Raw genomic sequence first — 18,680 nt, 5'->3', positions numbered from 1 at the left:
ACTGATGTATAGAACAGTCTTTGGACTCTGTGGGAGAGGGAGAGGGTCAGGTGATTTGGGAGAATAGCATTGAAACATGTATAATATCATATATGAAATGAGTTGCCAGTCCAGGTTCGATGCACGATACTGGATAATTGGGGCTGGTGCACTGGGACAACCCAGAGGGATGGTACAGGGAGGGAGGAGGGAGGAGGGTTCAGGATGGGGAACACGTGTATACCTGTGGCAGATTCATGTTGATATATGGCAAAACCAATACAATATTGTAAAGTTAAAAAATAAAATTAAAAAAAAAGTAAAAAAAAAAAAGTGCTCTAGTCCTTTAGAGCACAATAGAAGGAGCTAAATGACAGCTATGTTGTGAATGGACAGAAAATGGCTCTCTTATGGACGACCACATATCTGACATCATTGAACAGATCTGTTAGTCCTCATTTTTTTTTTTCTTTCTGAGAGTGGTGGATTTTAGGCCTTATGTTTTAAAAGTTATTTTGAAATATAAATTCACAGAAACTTACAAAAAATGCACTGGGACATCTTGTGTACTCTTGACTCATTTTCTCCCAGTGCTGACTGGAGAAATATCTTGCATCTCTATAGTACAATATCAAAACCCAGGATGGTTTACATGTACAGTTTTATCACATGTGTAGATTTGTGTCATCACTGCTACCACAATCAAGATAAAGAACTGTGCCACAGGGCTTCCCTGGTGGGTCCAGTGGTTAAGAATCCATCTTGTAATGTGTGGGATGCAGGTTCGATTCCTGATCCAGGAGGATCCCACATGCTGTGGAGCAACTAAGCCCATGCCCCTAGAGCCCATGCTCGGCAACGAGAGAAGCCACCGTAAAGAGAAGCCCACAAACCACAGCTAGATAGAAGCCCACGTATAGCAATGAAAACCCAGCATAGCCAAAAATTTTAAAAATAAATATTAATAAATTTTAAAAAAGCCTTCATCACAGTGCTTCCTTATATATCTCTTGGCAGTCACACCTCAACCCTTTTCCACTGTAGTTCTTACCCTTATTAATCACTATTCTGTTCTTCATGTCTATAATTTTATTTCAATAATTCTTATAAATAGAATCATAAAAGTATCATAATTCTTTAAATGGAAGAAACAAGTCAGACTTTTGTTAGCTCTGCAAAATAATTTTTAACAATCATTTGTTTCAAGTCCTATCTGTCTTGAAAAATGTACTCTGTCTTTGCCCATATTTTCTAATATCAGGATAGAAAATCAGTAAGAGACAAAAAAAATTCTATTTTCTCCACTTGAAATATAGATTGTTCCATTTTCTCTTTCTCTGTTTTTCATCATAAAAAGTAACTTACTGCTCGTTCCTTCTTCTAAGAAAAGTTAGTAATGAGTCTTTCATATAGTCTTTAATGAAAGCCCAGATTATCTTTTAAAATTTTTTCATTATATGTGTTCCTTTCTGGATTTTTACAACAATTAATCAAGATGGAAATAGATATTTAAAAAGCAAAATACGAAATGATCTTGCTCTAGAAATCCATCATTTCTGAGAAAGTGCCCCCTCTTCCAAATTGTCTGTGAACATTATTCACATTGCCATTCACTTTTATTCAACTTCTGTATTTTTTTAAGTTTATATAGCTGATGTGGGTTCATAACTAAGGTAATGAAGTGTGGAACCAACTGATTGTCTACCCATTACAACTGATATTAGTGATGGCTACTGGGAAACTCCCTAAACCACTGCTACTGGGAAACTCCCAAAACCACTGCTTTGCTGAGTTATTATACAAAGGATTGCCTAAGTGCTAAATGTAAACCTATTGATGCATATAGGAAGCCATTAGTATTAATATGATTAAGAGACCCTACCTAACTCTGATGAAAAATTACTTGAAAGTAACAGAGGAAAGAGTCCTTATTTTAGAGTAAATGAACTATTGGGAGTAATTATGATTAGTCCAACCATAATTGAATTTAATGAGACTTAATAGAAACAAATTAGACATAATTGGAAGTGAAGCAAAAGTCAATTAAATTTTTATAATTTTAACTTTATAAAAATTATTGAATTAAATGACCAGGATCAATTAGCAAAGGAAATAAAGCCATGAAATGCATTTCTAGGAAACTTGTACTTTTTTGAGGGGAAAGGCATTGTTTCCTTGAATGATTAGAGTTCAATGAAAATTAGTTTAATCAGTTTTGCAGTCTTAGCAGTTTAATAACTTCAAATGAAGTAATTATGCAAATTTATAATTTTATATACAAAGTGCTGCAGAAGTTGTTTTAAGGAATCAAGGAGTAGAATTTACTTGATATAATAAAATAGTGTATTAATAAAATTCAGTGAATTCAGGTGGTTTGGAATAAAGATATGGCTACTCTTGACATTCACTTCAGAACTGAGTTAGCTGTATAAGAATTACAGTTGATCTGTTGTAGAAATTGTGATTGAAAATACATTCACTACTTTGCTCTTTGTAGACTTGCCCTGGGAATCAGTCCTTATTCCTTTAGCACTCTTGTCAGCTCCAACTACTGTTATACTAAAGATCCCAAGTCAGTTTTTATTCAGTAACTTAAGTGAAGTTCTGTGCAACTGGTCACCTAGCAACTCAATGCTAATAACCTGTGGTTGAGGATGACAGAGGATGAGATGGTTGGAATGGCATCACCGACTCAAAGGATGTGAATTTGAGTAAACTCCGGGAGTTGGTGATGGACAGGGAGGCCTGGCATCCTGCAGTCCATGGGGTCGCAGAGTCGGACATGAGTGAGCGACTGAACTGAACTAAACTGACTGAAACAGTCTCCTCACAATACAGCCAGAGTCGATCAGACTGTTGTGATTCTTGTATCCTTGGTATGCAAGGAAATGTATATCATGACTCTTTCTGTGATGCTTAATGGCCTTCAAAAGGGCTCCTGAACATGTACTAACTTTGAAATGTGATGGAATTAGACCGCAGTTTTGATTTGGTGAATGAACTATAATTCTCTAATGATGATATAAATATTAATTCTGTAATGACCAGCACAAAGGAAAAAAAAGTAGCAAATCAAGTTCAGGAAATAAATGTATATATGAGCTGTGTAGATGCAGCACAGCTTTATAGACACGATTCTTTAAATACATTATGTCTGAAATCAAACCATCTTCATACACTGAAGATTTTGCTGAAGCATGTTTCCTTTAGTTTTTCTTTTAAAGACAAGTGCATATTTAATCAGGTTCAAGTCAATGGAATTATGACTTTATTAATGCAGTGGGTAACTCCATCATTTATGCAGTGAGATTTTATTAAAAGATATGAACTGAGAGGTGTTTGAACTAAGAATTTGGAGAATGAAGGATATACATCTGTAAATAAGAAATATCCTCACTTTTGTCCCTTATGTACCAGAACACACTCAGCCCCAACCACTATGATTCTTACATAACATAATGTCCTTCCTGATGAGGCAGGCCTGGGTATCTTCTGCATCTCAGGAGAAGTGAGGAGAATCTCAAGATTCATGGCAAGGGGTGCTAATGCTTTTGTGGTGGTGTGTAGTTAAAGTTTTCTATGTGCATATAGATGCCATGTTGAAGTTAATGGATTTTTAAAAGAATTGGCTTATTTATTTTTTAATATATTTATTTTAATTGGAGGCTAATTACTTTACAATATTGTATTGGTTTTGCCACACATCAAAATGAATCCACCACAAGTATACATGTGTTCCCCATCCTGAACCTCCCTCCCACCTCCCTCCCCGTACCATCCCTCTGGGTTGTCCCAGTGCACCAGCCCCAAGTATCCAGTATCATACATCGAACCTGGACTGGCGATTCATTTCATATATGATATTATACATGTTTCAACGCCATTGTCCCAAATCATCCCACCCTCTCCCTCTCCCACAGAGTCCAAAAGACTGTTCTATATACCTGTGTCTCTTTTGCTGTCTTGCATACAAGGTTATCGTTACCATTTTTCTAAATTCCATATATATGCGTTAGTATACTGTATTGGTGTTTTTCTTTCTGGCTTACTTCACTCTGTATAATAGGCTCCAGTTTCATCCACCTCATTAGAACTGATTCAAATGTATTCTTTTTAATGGCTGAGTAATACTCCATTGTGTATGTACCACAGCTTTCTTATCCATTCGTCTGCTGATGGACATCTAGGTTGCTTCCATGTCCTGGCTATTATAAACAGTGCTGTGATGAACATTGGGGTACACGTGTCTCTTTCCCTTCTGGTTTCCTCGGTGTGTATGCCCAGCATTGGGATTGCTGGGTCATAAGGCAGTTCTATTTCCAGTTTTTTAAGGAATCTCCACACTGTTCTCCATAGTGGCTGTACTAGTTTGCATTCCCACCAACAGTGTAAGAGGGTTCCCTTTTCTCCACACCCTCTCCAGCTGTCAAAAGATTCAAATACCTATCCCTGATCTCTAGACCTTTCAGGGCTTTGGTTATTTCTTTGTGTTAGAGGATGTTAGAAGCAGTGCTTCAATTCAGAGCAGGTGATGCTTAAATAGGAGCAAAGGTGAAAGAAACTGAGAAAACAGAAAATCAGCGCCTAGGTCTGGCCTTGTGCAGGGTGAGTCAAAAGGTCTTCTTGGGCCCCTTTTTGGATCTTACCCATCCTCTGTGATTTTCCACCCATTCTTATCCCTTTGAGGAAAGGGATGGAAGAGAGGGTAGAAATAACTAGATCAGAAAAACAAGGAGCAAAAGGCAGGGATGTAGAAAAGGTGGTTGTGGAAGATGGAAACCCTGAAGTGTGAAATAGAATAGAGTTTGAACTTCAGTTAATATTGATGTGTGTGTGTTCAGTTGCTCAGTCGTGTCCAACTCTTTCTCCAGCTGAGAGTGCTGGAGTGGGTTGCCATTTCCTCCTCCAGGGGATCTTCCTGACCTAGGAATCGAACCTGCATCTTCTGCGTCTCCTGGGTCTCCTGCATTGCAGGCAGATTCATTACCACTGCGCCACCTGGGAAGATGCATTGTTGCTGCAGTTCTCAAATGTGCTCTATTTTTATTCAAGTGTACATTGAATGCTTCTTGTGTACATGATATTTTGATAAGATCTGAACTATTTTTGAGGCTGTGAATCATCAGGAGGAAGGATTGAAGGGCTGATTGTTTTAGTGGTCTGGATCCATCACCAGTAGGAAATACACCACTGCTGATGTCTACTCCCTGTTCCCGTGCATGCATAGCCTGGCCCATTACCAATGTCACCCACCAGAATGGTACATTTCTTACAAACGGTGAATCTACATGGACGCATCATAATCACCCAAAGTTCATAATTTACCTTAGGGTTCACTCTTAGTGTTGTGCATTCTATGGGTTCGGACGGAAGTATAATGATGAATATCCATTATTATAATATCATACGGAGTGTTTTCACTGCCCTAAAAATCCTCTGTGCTCTATTCATTTCTTCCACCCCCTTCTCTCCACAAACTTGGATTTTCAAAGTTGTCTTCATAATTTTGCCTTTTTTCAGAATGTTGTAAAATGGGAATTGTTCAGTGTGTAGCCTTCTTAGGCTGACTTCTTTTACTTAGTGATATGCGTTTTGGCAACCCACTCCAGTATTCTTGCCTGGAAACTCCCATGGACGGAGGAGCCTGATAGGCTGTAGTCCATGGGGTTGCGAAGAGTCAGACAGGACTGAGTGACTTCACTTTCACTTTTCACTTTCATGCATTGGACAAGGAAATGGCAACCCAATCCAGTGTTCTCGCCTGGAGAATCCCAAGGACGGAGGAGTCTGGTAGGCTGCTGTCTACGGGGTTGCACAGAGTCGGACACGACTGAAGCGACTTAGCAGCATGCGTTTAAGTTTCTTCCGTTCTTTCCTTGGCTTGGTAGCTCACTTCATTTTGGTGAATAATATTCCATTGTATGGATGTCCATTACCTAGTGAAGAGCATTTTGGTTGTTTCCAAACTTTGGCAATTGTAAATAAAAGTGCTATAAACATCCACATGCAGATTTTTGCGTGGACATAAGTTTTCAATGACTTTCTGTAAATACCAAGGATCGCAAATGCCAGATCACATGGTAAGAGGATGTTTAGTTTTGTAAGAAACCACCAAACTGTCTTCCAAATTGGCTGTGCCATTTTGCATTTCCACCCCAATGAATGAGAGTTCCTGTTGCTTCACATTCTCATCAGCGTTTGATGTCAGTGTTCTGGGTTTCGGCCATTCTAATAGTGTGTAGTGGTATCTCACTTGTTTTAATTTGCATTTCCCTGACGACTCATGATGTGGAGCATCTTTTCATGTTTATTTGCCATGTAGGTATCTTCTTTGGTGAGGAGTCTGTTAAGGTCTTTGGTGCATTTTTTTTAATCGGGCTGTTTGTTTTCTTATTGTTGAGTTTTAAGTGTTCTTTGTATATATTTCCTGAGGTTTTAGGTGGGCTTTGCTTGCCTGGTGGCTCAGAGGGTAAAGCGTCTGCCTACAATGTGGGAGGCCTGGGTTCGATCCCTGGGTCTGGAAGATCCCCTGGAGAAGGAAATGGCAACCCACTCCAGTACTCTTGCCTGGAAAATCCCATGGACTGAGAAGCCTGGCAGGCTACAGTCCATGGGGTCACAAAGAGTTGGACATGACTGAGCAACTTCATTTCACTTCTAAATTGCACAAGTAGATTCAGTTTTTGAGTCTAGTTTCATTATTTGTGTTTAAATGGCCACTTTAAGGCATTTAAATTTATGGTGATTACTGATATTTAGATTTATTATACTCTCTTATTTAGGTGCTTTTTTGCCTCAAAATTTTTATGCTTCTTTCCCCTACTCCTTTTCTGATATCTACTGAATTGATGGAGTTTTAAAAAATTCTTGACCCCCTTCTACTTCTGCATAAGGAAATAAGCTAATGTGAGCCAGAGTCAGCAGAACCAACACATAATTTATGCGTTTTGCAGCTTTGATTTGTGGGTGCTTGTTCAGCCATTCATTATTGGTGGGAAGTTTGTGGGTCCCAGTTGTGAGTGTGTCACTCAAGACAAGTTTTATATTCGTTTCAGCCTGGTGTTCCAAAACATTCCCTACCTGGGATTTCTTTACATTTCTATCTTGGCTTAGGTTTCCTTAGATCCTGCTGAAGTATAAACTCAAAGTCCAAACCTGTTTCAGGGTAGGGCTGTGGTTTTTCATTCTCAAGGGGAGGTTTTTTTTTTTCCTTTTTTTAGGACTCAGACTCATAGATGGACAAGTTCTTCTTCCATTTCTTTTCTTTTGTTAGAGGCTTTTATTTCCTGATTCATGAGTTCTGAATTTATCCAGTTCTTTGCCTTGTGGAGGCTCAAAGCCTTGCCTTCTGTCCCTTGCACAGCTTTGAGATCCATGTTTCAAGATTCTTGGGATTGGCAAATGTTCCCAGGGCAGTTATAATTTTTGTTCACTTTGACCATTCAGGTTTTCTGCTTTGTGGTGTTATTTCCCTGTAACACCCTCCACCCCTATATTTCTCTCACTCTCTTGGGCACACAACTGTGTATTTAAATGGATATTTGCTATATTTTATTTGCTATTCTCTATGTGTTTTACAGTAAGGGCTTTTCAGAATATCCAGTTCAACTTACTGCTGCTGCTGCTAAGTCACTTCAGTCGTGTCCAACACTGTGTGACCCCATAGATGGCAGCCCACCAGGCTTCCCCGTCCCTGGTATTCTCCAGGCAAGAACACTGGAGTGGGTTGCCATTTCCTTCTCCAATACATGAAAGTGAAAAATGAAAATGAAGTTGTTCAGTGGTGTCCGACTCTTTGCTACCCCATGGACTACAGCCTACCAGGCTCCTCCGTCCATGGGATTTGCCAGGCAAGAGGTTTATTTTAATGTACCTTCAGTTCAGTTGCTCAGTCGTGTCCAACTCTTTGCGACCCCATGAATTAAAAGACGCTTACTGCTTGGAAGAAAAGTTATGACCAACCTAGATAGCATATTGAAAAGCAGAGACATTACTTTGCCAACAAAGGTCCGTCCAGTCAAGGCTATGGTTTTTCCAGTGGTCATGTATGTATGCGAGAGTTGGACTGTGAAGAAAGCTGAGCGCCGAAGAATTGATGCTTTTGAACTGTGGTGTTGGAGAAGACTCTTGAGAGTCCCTTGGACTGCAAGGAGATCCAACAAGTCCATTCTAAAGGAGATCGGTCCTGGGTGCTCATTGGAAGGACTGATGCTAAAGCTGAAACTCCAATACTTTGGCCACCTCATGCGAAGAGTTGACTCATTTGAAAAGACCCTGATGCTGGGAGGGATTGGGGGCAGGAGGAGAAGGGGACGACAGAGGATGAGATGGCTGGATGGCATCACTGACTTGATGGACGTTGAGTCTCAGTGAACTCTGGGAGTTGGCAATGGACAGGGAGGCCTGGCGTGCTGCAATTCATGGGGTCGCAAAGAGTCAGAGATGACTGAACGACTGAATTGAACTGAATCATTTTTAGATTCTTTTTCCATCTAGATAAAAGTCATTCTTGCCTCTTCACACTTGAGACCCTCAAGGGTTTCTGTTGAGCCACATGGTGATCTATTGCTATGCTCTCTTAATACAACTGAACTTCTTTGAATTAGTTTTATAATTTTGATTGTTCCTTATGGATGGGATATTGGCTTCTATTAACATAACTATACATAGGTGTCACTCATGCTGTCAATTATGGGACATTGAAATCAGCTTTTATTTATGCTGGGCTAATGCTGGGTAAAAATAAAGGTTACTGAGACCTTAATGAGATCATGGCTCTAGTGTTCTGAAACAATTCTTTATTCTATAAGCAACTTACACATGGCCTGAAGTGTCCTAAATGCTCAGTAGAGCAAAATGAGCTACGTTTCCTGTGAGTTGTTTATTTGACTCATTCCTTCTCCCTGTGTGGTTCAGTGTATTCTTTCTTTTGTAGGAACTTCTTTTCTTTCCTAACTCCAATCATAAATCTCTGCCCCTCACTTTAAGGGTAGGCTCATGACCCAGACTGGGCCAATGATGGAAACTACACTGTCTACAAGATTTGCCTGAGAGTAAGTAGGTGGTTCAGTTGGACTTATCACAAAAGAAAGTAAATGAAGAGAAACTATTTATCTCAGCGCACAAAGATGCTAGCAGAGAGTCACTGGCTTTGTGTTTCCTGCTGTGGGGAAGAAGTGGGTCTCAGGTTGGAGGGGAAAAAACCAACACACCAAGAAAGTGGCAATGAAAGGCCTAGGGATAGGGAGCCTTGGCCCATTACAGGCTCTGGTCCTAGCTTGAGGCCCAGCTTTTCCCATGATTTTCCTGAAGTTTTGTTAGGAAAGCTGCCTTATATAGGGTATCTGTTTCTTTGAATCAAGAGTGCTGATCCCTTAGCATCTTCTGAAAAAGTATTTAAATGCTTTAGTATTATTGATATGGTTTTGGTGCTGAACAAAGTGACTTACTCAGATATAGTCTCTGTATTTTAGGATTTGCATTTTAAGAACTGTATTTCCGGCACTCTTTCTTTAGAACTGCTAAGTTCAGTGAATCTTTAATGTCCACTTTTTGAGCATACGGTTAAAGATTAGTTTAATAGTTGACAGTCGTACATCTTTCCAAGAGGTTCAGACCTACTTCAGTTGAGCGCTAAGTTACTTTCTGGCATTGGTGTGTGCAGAGCTTTTGCTGTCAAGGTTAAACTGTTCCCTTCTCTAAGACGTAAGAAAATTGATGCATAAAACCTTTCAGTGTAACAGCTATCCTTTTAGGCCCCCAGGCACTGGGAATTTGGTTATCTTTTCACTCCACAGACAATTGACCCATTGTTTGCACTAGATAATCTGGCTTTGTTCGAGCACACTGCTGTTTGTGTTTTTAATTCCAAACCTTACCTCATTATGAACAATTTTTTACCCTTTGCTCTGGGGAAATGCTAATGCTGCTTGTTTATATAGAAAGTAAAGCGAAGCAGTCAGTGTTACCATTTTGGCTTGCTTTCACAGGCCAAAAAGTATAATTCTGTATTCATTTGTTGAAGTTTCTTCCATTTTCTCCTTTTTATGTTGGATGTGCCTTTAAACATAAGCTAGTAGTTCAGCCAGTTTGCTTCATGCATTGATTACTAACCACCATCAGTAATGTCTCCAATGAGTCTTTTGTTCTTTTTGATTTATTTGTCTCTACTTTCCTTGTTCTAAAGCCCATAGTGAGCAACCATATTTTAAGTGGATATCTGGAATAACAATGAAGTTCACCACTGTGTTTCCTGGGCTTAAATCAAGATTTATCTGATGTGCTGAGACCCTGGGACAGACTGTTAGCACTTGGAGGGCCTGTCAAGTACCCATCAGTGATGGGAGGAGTTAAGTAGACTCACACTGTCATATTACCACATGTGTCCCTGACGCTGTCAAAAACACTACCACTGGGCCACCAGGAGCAGCCACAGAGAGTCAACTGTTGTTTTGTTTTGTAATGAGTCATTTTATGTGTTTTCAATGAGCCCAAACATTTTCTTTTCCCCATAGAGTTTTTTCCTTTGAGTTATGCTGTTAAGTTCTGTTGTAGAATTTTATAAAAACAGTCCAGTGATATTCATCTTTGCATCTCTTATAAAGTGGTTGAAGATGCTATTTTTATGCTTCACAGTGACTTCTTGATGAGAATCTAAGGAAAAATGGCTTTTGGGACTCACTATTCACAAAATCTGTGCTCTGTCGAAGCAGTTGTTTTATTTACACTAAGTAGACGGTATGAATTGTGTTACCTTCTTTGGACTGACTACAAAGCGTAAAACAGGATCTGTTACTCATCTCTGGAAAATGTGGGAACTGGTTGGCACTGTGATGAGTCTTTCCCCTGCCTGTCTTTTCTTTCCCTTGCTTTACACTACACATCATTTTTTCTTTACTTTAAAGCAACTTTTAATCTTATGACTTTGTATGCATTTCAATAAAATTTTTTTATAAGAAAGCAAGGCATAAATAGAATGGGGTAGGCATTTCTTATAGTGATACCCGAAAGTGAAAGCATTAGTGACTCAGTCGTGTCCAACTCTTTGTGACCCCATGGACTGTAGCCCAATAGGCTCCTCTGTCCATGGGATTCTCCAGTTAAGAGACAGTAGTCATTCCCTTTTCCGGCAGATCTTCCCAACCCAGCAGTCAAACCCAAGTCTCCCGCATTGCAGGCAGATTCTTTACCATCTGAGCCACCAGGGAAGCCCTATAGTGATGCCTAATCTTGCCCCAACTCATATAGTGACACAGTCTTCTAATAGAGGTAGCCTAAAGCAATAAGCAACAAAGTTCTGTACACAGCCAAAGTAGATGTCTGTAAGTGCCTCCGTTAAAAATCCCATGCCCATGGCTTCAAGTGATTCCGTTAGCTCTTATTTCAGAGCCTAATCTTAACATTACAATTTATTTAAAGAACCTTTAGTGTGTGATTTCTAAACTCATAGTAGATATAAAATGAGACAATTAGAAAGAGGGAGAAAAAGTGCTCTAAAGAAATAGGGAGAAAATAGGGGCACCGGTAGTAAAGGCAGGGAGAGAAAAACCAGAAATAGGTGAACGAGCTAAACTGTGTAAGTAAACCCACATATTTTAATAGGACTTTTTATATCTATTCTGCATAAATGTATACCATGTCTACTATGTATCTACATAATAGATTATATATTAGACTAGAATATATATTCAGTTATATACATCAGATCAGATCAGTCACTCAGTCGTGTCCGACTCTTTGCGACCCCATGAATCGCAGCACGCCAGGCCTCCCTGTCCATCACCAACTCCCAGAGTTCACTCAGACTCATGTCCATCGAGTCAGTGATGCCATCCAGCCATCTCATCCTCTGTCGTCCCCTTCTCCTCCTGCCCCTAATCCCTCCCAGCATCAGAGTCTTTTCCAGTGAGTCAACTCTTCGCATGAGGTGGCCAAGGTACTGGAGTTTCAGCTTTAGCATCATTCCTTCCAAAGAAATCCCAGGGCTGATCTCCTTCAGGATGGACTGATTGGATCTCCTTGCAGTCCAAGGGACTCTCAAGAGTCTTCTCCAACACCACAGTTCAAAAGCATCAATTCTTCGGTGCTCAGCCTTCTTCACAGTCCAACTCTCACATCCATACATGACCACAGGAAAAACCACAGCCTTGACTAGACAAACCTTTGTTGGCAAAGTAATGTCTCTGCTTTTCAATATGCTATCTAGGTTGGTCATAACTTTCCTTCCAAGGAGTAAGCGTCTTTTAATTTCATGGCTGCAGTCACCATCTGTAGTGATTTTGGAGCCCAGAAAAATAAAGTCTGACACTGTTTCCACTGTTTCCCCATCTATTTCCCATGAAGTGGTGGGACCGGATGCCATGATCTTTGTTTTCTGAATGTTGAGCTTTAAGCCAACTTTTTCACTCTCCACTTTCACTTTCATCAAGAGGGTTTTGAGTTCCTCTTCACTTTCTGCCATAAGGGTGGTGTTATCTGCATATAGATTTATATAATATGATATATATTACATTTTTGATATAAATATATAATACTCATGAATGTTATATAGATATGATCTAATATAATGATGACTAATTTAATTATCTAGAATTTTTGGCTGTCCCAAATTCTCATATTTCAAAGATTAAGTAATTGAATTTTATATTATATAAATTATTGTGTGTGTTAGTCACTCAGTTGTGTCCTGTTCTTTGTAAGCCTATGGACAGTAGTCTGCCAGGCTCCTGTGTCCAGGAATTCTCCAGACAAGAATACTGGACTGGGTAGCCATTCCCTTCTCCAGGAGATCTTCCCCACCCAGGGATTGAACTCGGGTCTGCTGCACTGCAAGCAGATTCTTTACCTTCTGAGCCACCAGGGAAGCCCATATAAATATTATTATCCTACATTTAAACTTCTAATTCATGTGAATCATGAAATACATTGAAGAGCCACACATGGAAGTGTTTAATCTCTGAAGCTCACCTGGCAAAGTTGATTAAGTAGATTCGAAATTACATTGATAGAGGCTTAATATCTTCTAGTTTCATTAGAAAAGTGTTGATTAATAGTATGCAAATGGTGGGATAGATCTGTTTCTGGGGTGCAGTTCGATCCCTGGGTCAGAAAGATACACTGGAGAAGGAAATGGCAACCCACTCCAGTATTCTTGCCTGGAAAAAATCCCATGTTCAGAGAAGCCTGGCGGGCTACAGTCCATGGGTTCACAAAAGAATCGGACACAACTTAGCGACTAAATAACAGCAAAAAATACTTTGAAAAGCTTTCCTCCTGATCTCACACTTGTCCCCATCCAGTTTCCGTGACCCACATTATTAAGATACTATTATTATTAGTTCCTTGTATGTCCTTCCAGAGTTTCTATTTGTATATGCAAACAAAAACAAATATATACACTTAGGTTCTCACTTTTTACAAAAAATATAGTATTAAACACACTGTTCTAATCCTTGCTTTTTCTCTAAACAATATTTTATTTCAGTCAGTATGGAGAGTTTATGCAGTTTTTAAAAATGACTGCATAGGTATACTATAATGACTGCATAAGTATCTCCATTGAATAGATATACTGTAATTTATTTGACCAGTCCCCTATTGAAAGATAGTAAAGTTATCTCCCTATCCTTTGCTGATAATGCTTCAGTGAATACAGTTATGCATACATGATTTTGCACATATTCAAGTACTTATATCTGTTGTATAAACCCCAAAGTGGAATTTCTCTGTCAAAAATTATATGTATTTGTAACTTTGATAGATACTATTTGCCTTCCATGGGGATAATAAAACATTATACTCCTCAGCTCCATGGCTGGCATATGTCATGAAACATTTTTTGCCGGTCTAAAAGGTTAAAAATGGTATTTCAGGGTAATGTAATTTGCATTTCTCTTTTCATAATGAAATTGACATCTGTCAGAGTCATTTGATTTTTTCTGAGAATTATCTGTTTATACTTTTGGATCCTTTTGTTTATTGTTGCTAATCTTTCCCTTATTGTTTTCTAAAACTTCCTATATATTAGAAAGATTAACCATTTATTTGTATTATGGTTACAGATGTTTCCTCTCAATTTGTCATATACCTTTTAATTTTGCTTCTCACTTTTTGCCAAATGGAAATTTTTTTTTCTTTATGTGGTAAGTTGTTAGTATTTTATGGATTTTGGGTTTTCAGAAACAGAAAGGCTGTATTCACTCTAAGGTTGTAAAGGAATTCGGTCTTATTTTATGTTACTTTTATGATTTTATTTGTATTTAAATTTATGTTTTATTTGGAATTTGTTATTCTGGTATGCAAAATGAGAAATGGATTCAATTTCACTTTTTAATATATCTACACTATTTATGGAAATATTCCCTCTTTCCCTCATGTTTGGATTAATCCTCTTTACTGGTGACTGAGTTGAGAGACGCTGGCAACCCGCCTCTCCTGGGGTGAAATCATAACCTTTTGGCTGGGAGTGGTGTTAAAAAGGAGCTCCCATCCTCTCGGCCTCAAGAAAGAGAGGAGACATTCTGTAATATGTAGCTGGGGAAGGAATGGGAACCATTTCCGGCTGAAATGACTTAGAGTCCCAGTGTTCTTATAGACATTTAGGAGTTTTCTTGAATAAATGCTTATTGATTTGCAGTATGCCTTTAGGTCCATTTCCAGAGATTTTAAATGTTTGTGTTTTGTAATTTTTACCAGTTAAGTGGTTGTTTCACTGGGGAGAGACATGTATGCCAAGTTTGTCAGTAATTCTGGAAATCTGAACAAATTCTTCAGTGTGTTCTTCAGCAAAGTTTTAATGATTTGTTTGTGTGTGTATAACATTTGTTTATATTTATACATATATATATATCACATGTGGTATACATTATTTTTATACTTATTATTATAATAGTTATGTTTGTTTCTTCATTTGCCTTATGATAGATTTTATGTATTTATAACTTTTCATAAGTTTCTCACCATGTGGTCTAATTTATTGGTTTGTGAACTGTTTTTCTTTTAGCTAAGTTTGGATAATTGCTTGGTGGTTACCTCGTAAGTGATAGCTTTGTGTAACATTTTTGGTCATCCCTTAATTTACATGGTATTTGTTGCTTCCTTATTTGCTCAGTGTTAAAATTAGGTGCTTTCACTTTCTGCTTCTTTCTCCCTTCTTCTCACCACTGGCTTTAATCAGTAGCATTATCAATGTTTCAGTATTTGCTATTCTACTCTTAAATTTGCTTATATTTCTACAATTTTATTTTTATTGCTTTAAATGATATACCCTGGCTTCCAGGTACTATTATAGAGAAGGTGAATGAGGTCAGTCTCCTCAGGTCTGCTACCTGTGTCTGTGTGCATTGTGTCTACACAACTCAAGGGGTTGCTGTTCAGGTGAGAGTCCAAGTGAATGATGCCCCTCAGAATTGTGCACTGTAAAGAAAAAAGTAAAATACGGTGACATAAGGAGGAGAAAATTTGTTTTGGAGGTTATCAGGAAAGATTTCCCAAAAGAGGTATTGTTTGAAGGTTACGTAAGGTGTGCTGATGTCAAGGGAGTAAATGAGTTATTCTTAAGAAACATTAAAGAGACTTAGGGCCCTTCAACAATATGCAGAATAGATAAAATGCAATAATCTTATGGAAGATCATCTTCCACACAGTGTGAATGAAGAAGTAATAAGTAATAGTAAAACTCTAGTTTCTGTGTTTAACAGAATATTATCAATGTAGTCTTTTCACTAGTTTTCAGTATTGCAAGGGAAATATTCATGTGTACCACACCTTTTATTTATGTACGGGCTCAATAGTCGTGACTCGCAAGCTGAGTTCCCCATGGTATATGCAACCTTAGTTCCCTGACCAGGGATCAAACCCACGTCCCCTGCATTGAAAAGTTGATTCTTAACCAGTGGACCACCAGGGAAGTCCCTACAGCACCTTCTTAAAAATTGCAATCAAAGAATGCTCTCAATGATTCTGTTAAAATTGATTTAATGATTACCATTCAACTGAAATGCTAATGTCAGGAAGAAGCTGCAAATGTAGCAGGAGTTTATACTACTAACAAAAATGCTTAAGAGTCACACCTGGTCATACTTTTAAATGACAGGCACATGTACACAAAGGGAATTTCAAATAAAAGAGGCTTGTTAATGCTCTTTTATTTAAAATAAATGATATGAGTCTGGATTAATGATTTGCATGGTGATCACTCCACTTGTATTGAGAGCCAGTTAGGATTCTATTGGCATTTTCCTTGTACCAACCAGTGTTGCACAATGTAGGAAGCACAAGGACTGGAGAGGTCACATTCTGATGGCCTGAAACTTTGAGTGATTACAAAGTACAGAAGTCCCATGAAGAAAGATCATTACCTGCTGTGTCCTTTGTCTTCAAAAGTCGTAATCAGATTATCAGCTGTAAGAATATTTTCCCCTTTGGTTACCAAATAATGACGCTTTTATAATAGCAGGTCAGCCTAGAATAGCATCAGCCAACATTAATAAGTTAAAGGCACCATTGGGGCAAGAGAAGAATTGGCAGGATTGCTGATCTTGTCTATTCTCCATGTTAGTTTTTTTTTGTTTTTTTCTTTCTTCTAGGTTCATTTCCAGACAATCTCTTTCATTTCTTGTGTGTTCATCTTTGCAGTATAAAATGCCTTAGTGGTAGCAGAAAGTAATTAGCACATACAGCCTGGAATCTCAACTTTTACATTTTATTAATGAGCCGATTTGAGTTCCCCTTTATCTTTTAACTGACCCCAGGAGCATTAGTAAAAAGTATATAAATATGAATACAGGTATAGTAATAAAGGAGAATTATCAGTCACCCTTAATCTAATTGGTGTCACCTTAGCTTTTAGTAGGGTAATAGGGTAGAATTGCCACCGAAAGTCATTCAAGACTACATTGCTCACTAATTAACTCACTTAAAAAAATTAAATGACCTTTCAAAAATGAGTAAAACAGGATCTGTTAGGAACCATTAAAATATATATTTGTGAAATAGCATTGGTAGAATATTTAATCATAGAATCTCAGAGTTTTGAGGGACCTTAGTGATTCATTTCCTACAAGCTCTACCCATGAATCTCCTGAAACACCCTCTTGGTAACAGTCTTTCTGAGACTCTAGTAACTGGAAGTAATTTCACTGTGTCTGACAGGCCAAAATCTTTTATCTAGTTTCATTAATTCTTAGATTCTTTGTATGAAAAATACCCTGTAGAAATAGTATAATGACTGGAACAATATTTCACTCTTTTGGATAAAGGTGCAATTTATGCAACCCAGTACTTGTGGCATATGCATTTAGACTATTATGACTACATTTGGCACATAGAGAAATAGAGAAACACAAAGCATTGTTGTGCTGCCTTTGAAGAGTTGTAATCCGGGATCTAGGAAGAAACATACAAAGAACAACTTCATATAAAGCTGAGTATGACATCACCCAAATTAAACACACTTGCTAAGAATTATGAGTAACCATGCACAATTAACAAAAATAGACATAACTGCAAGTCAAGCCAGTGGGCATGGCGTCCCTTATTCCTTAGGAAAATTTTCCACATTAAAGAAGCTTTCAAAATGACAGTTTTACATGGGAAATCCACAGGTCATTTTTATTTCGGAGACATATCGAGCAGTTCACTGCCTTTGTTGTATATGTTAGTTGAAATGCTTTAACAATGCTTGTGATTTTGGTTGTTATCTGCTGTATCAGAAATGGATTCAAGCTAGGGCTTTTGGCTTTTTCACTTTAATGAGCATGAAGCAGAAATTTACTAGCATTCAGTGCCTCCCCCTAGTGCTAATCCAAAGCAGGTTTTCCAATAAAAAAAGTGTCTCCTTCGCCTCTCTCTGATGGTACATCTCCAAGTGAGGAGGGAGTGTGTTTAAGGGTACATGATGATGAGTTAATAATGGGCACAAGTGATTTTTCTTAAGACAGTTTGTCTTCTGAGCATTCTTATAACATATCCTTGATTTCAGTAACAATTTCAGTAGATTTGATGGTATACATTATAGCTGATCGTTCACGATCGGACCCAACTGATCTCGAGTGGCCTCATCCTGCAGCACCCTGAAGCAGGATTTCAGCTCCTGGCCAGAGATGAAGTGAGGCTAAGGCAGTAAGGGAGTTCAGTCCTGGCCACCACGAGGGATCAGTGGCTGATGACAAGACCCTGGCCTGTCAATTTTGTAGAGATGAGTTTCCACATGGAGATGGAGAGTAGTGAGACAAGTGTTTATTAGCAGGAAAAAGACTATAGCGCATGTGGATAGATACATGGGTGGACTCAGAGAGAGTCATGTTCCCATGGCAATTTTAATTACTTTTGGGCATTTCTTCTGGGTTTCCTCTGGCCAGTTACCTTGCTTTGCCTGGTTCTGAGTCTGTATTTGGTATATCTCACAACCACTTCCTAGTACCTGTTCTCTTGTTTCTCTATATAAACTGTGTACTGTAGCAACTAATAATAATTAGTACAATCACTTATATTTATCTACTACTATTTGCTAGGAATTGTTAAGAACTTCATATTCATTTATTTCATCTTTGCCACCACACTGTAAGAATTGTTATTCCCACTCTACAAAGAGAAACTGAGTCAAAGAGGGGTAAATTTCCTGATACAAGGCAGAAGGGCACTTCACACTCTGATCCGTTGGACTCCAGAGCCAACACTGGCAGTGGAATTTGCTCACCTGG

At 38.5% G+C, this 18,680-nt stretch overlaps 1 long non-coding RNA gene across 1 annotated transcript in view; it reads right to left on the bottom strand.

Annotated features, from left to right (window-relative positions):
• The window catches only part of LOC133239915 (uncharacterized), a 415,759-nt gene that overhangs the window by 281,873 nt on the left and 115,206 nt on the right, over positions 1-18,680 (bottom strand). The window lies entirely within an intron of this gene.

This window comes from Bos javanicus, chromosome 27, assembly GCF_032452875.1.
Source record: "Bos javanicus breed banteng chromosome 27, ARS-OSU_banteng_1.0, whole genome shotgun sequence".
NCBI lineage: Eukaryota > Metazoa > Chordata > Mammalia > Artiodactyla > Bovidae > Bos > Bos javanicus.
Note: the sequence above shows the minus strand (reverse complement) of the source record. Positions and strands in the feature narration are given on the sequence as shown.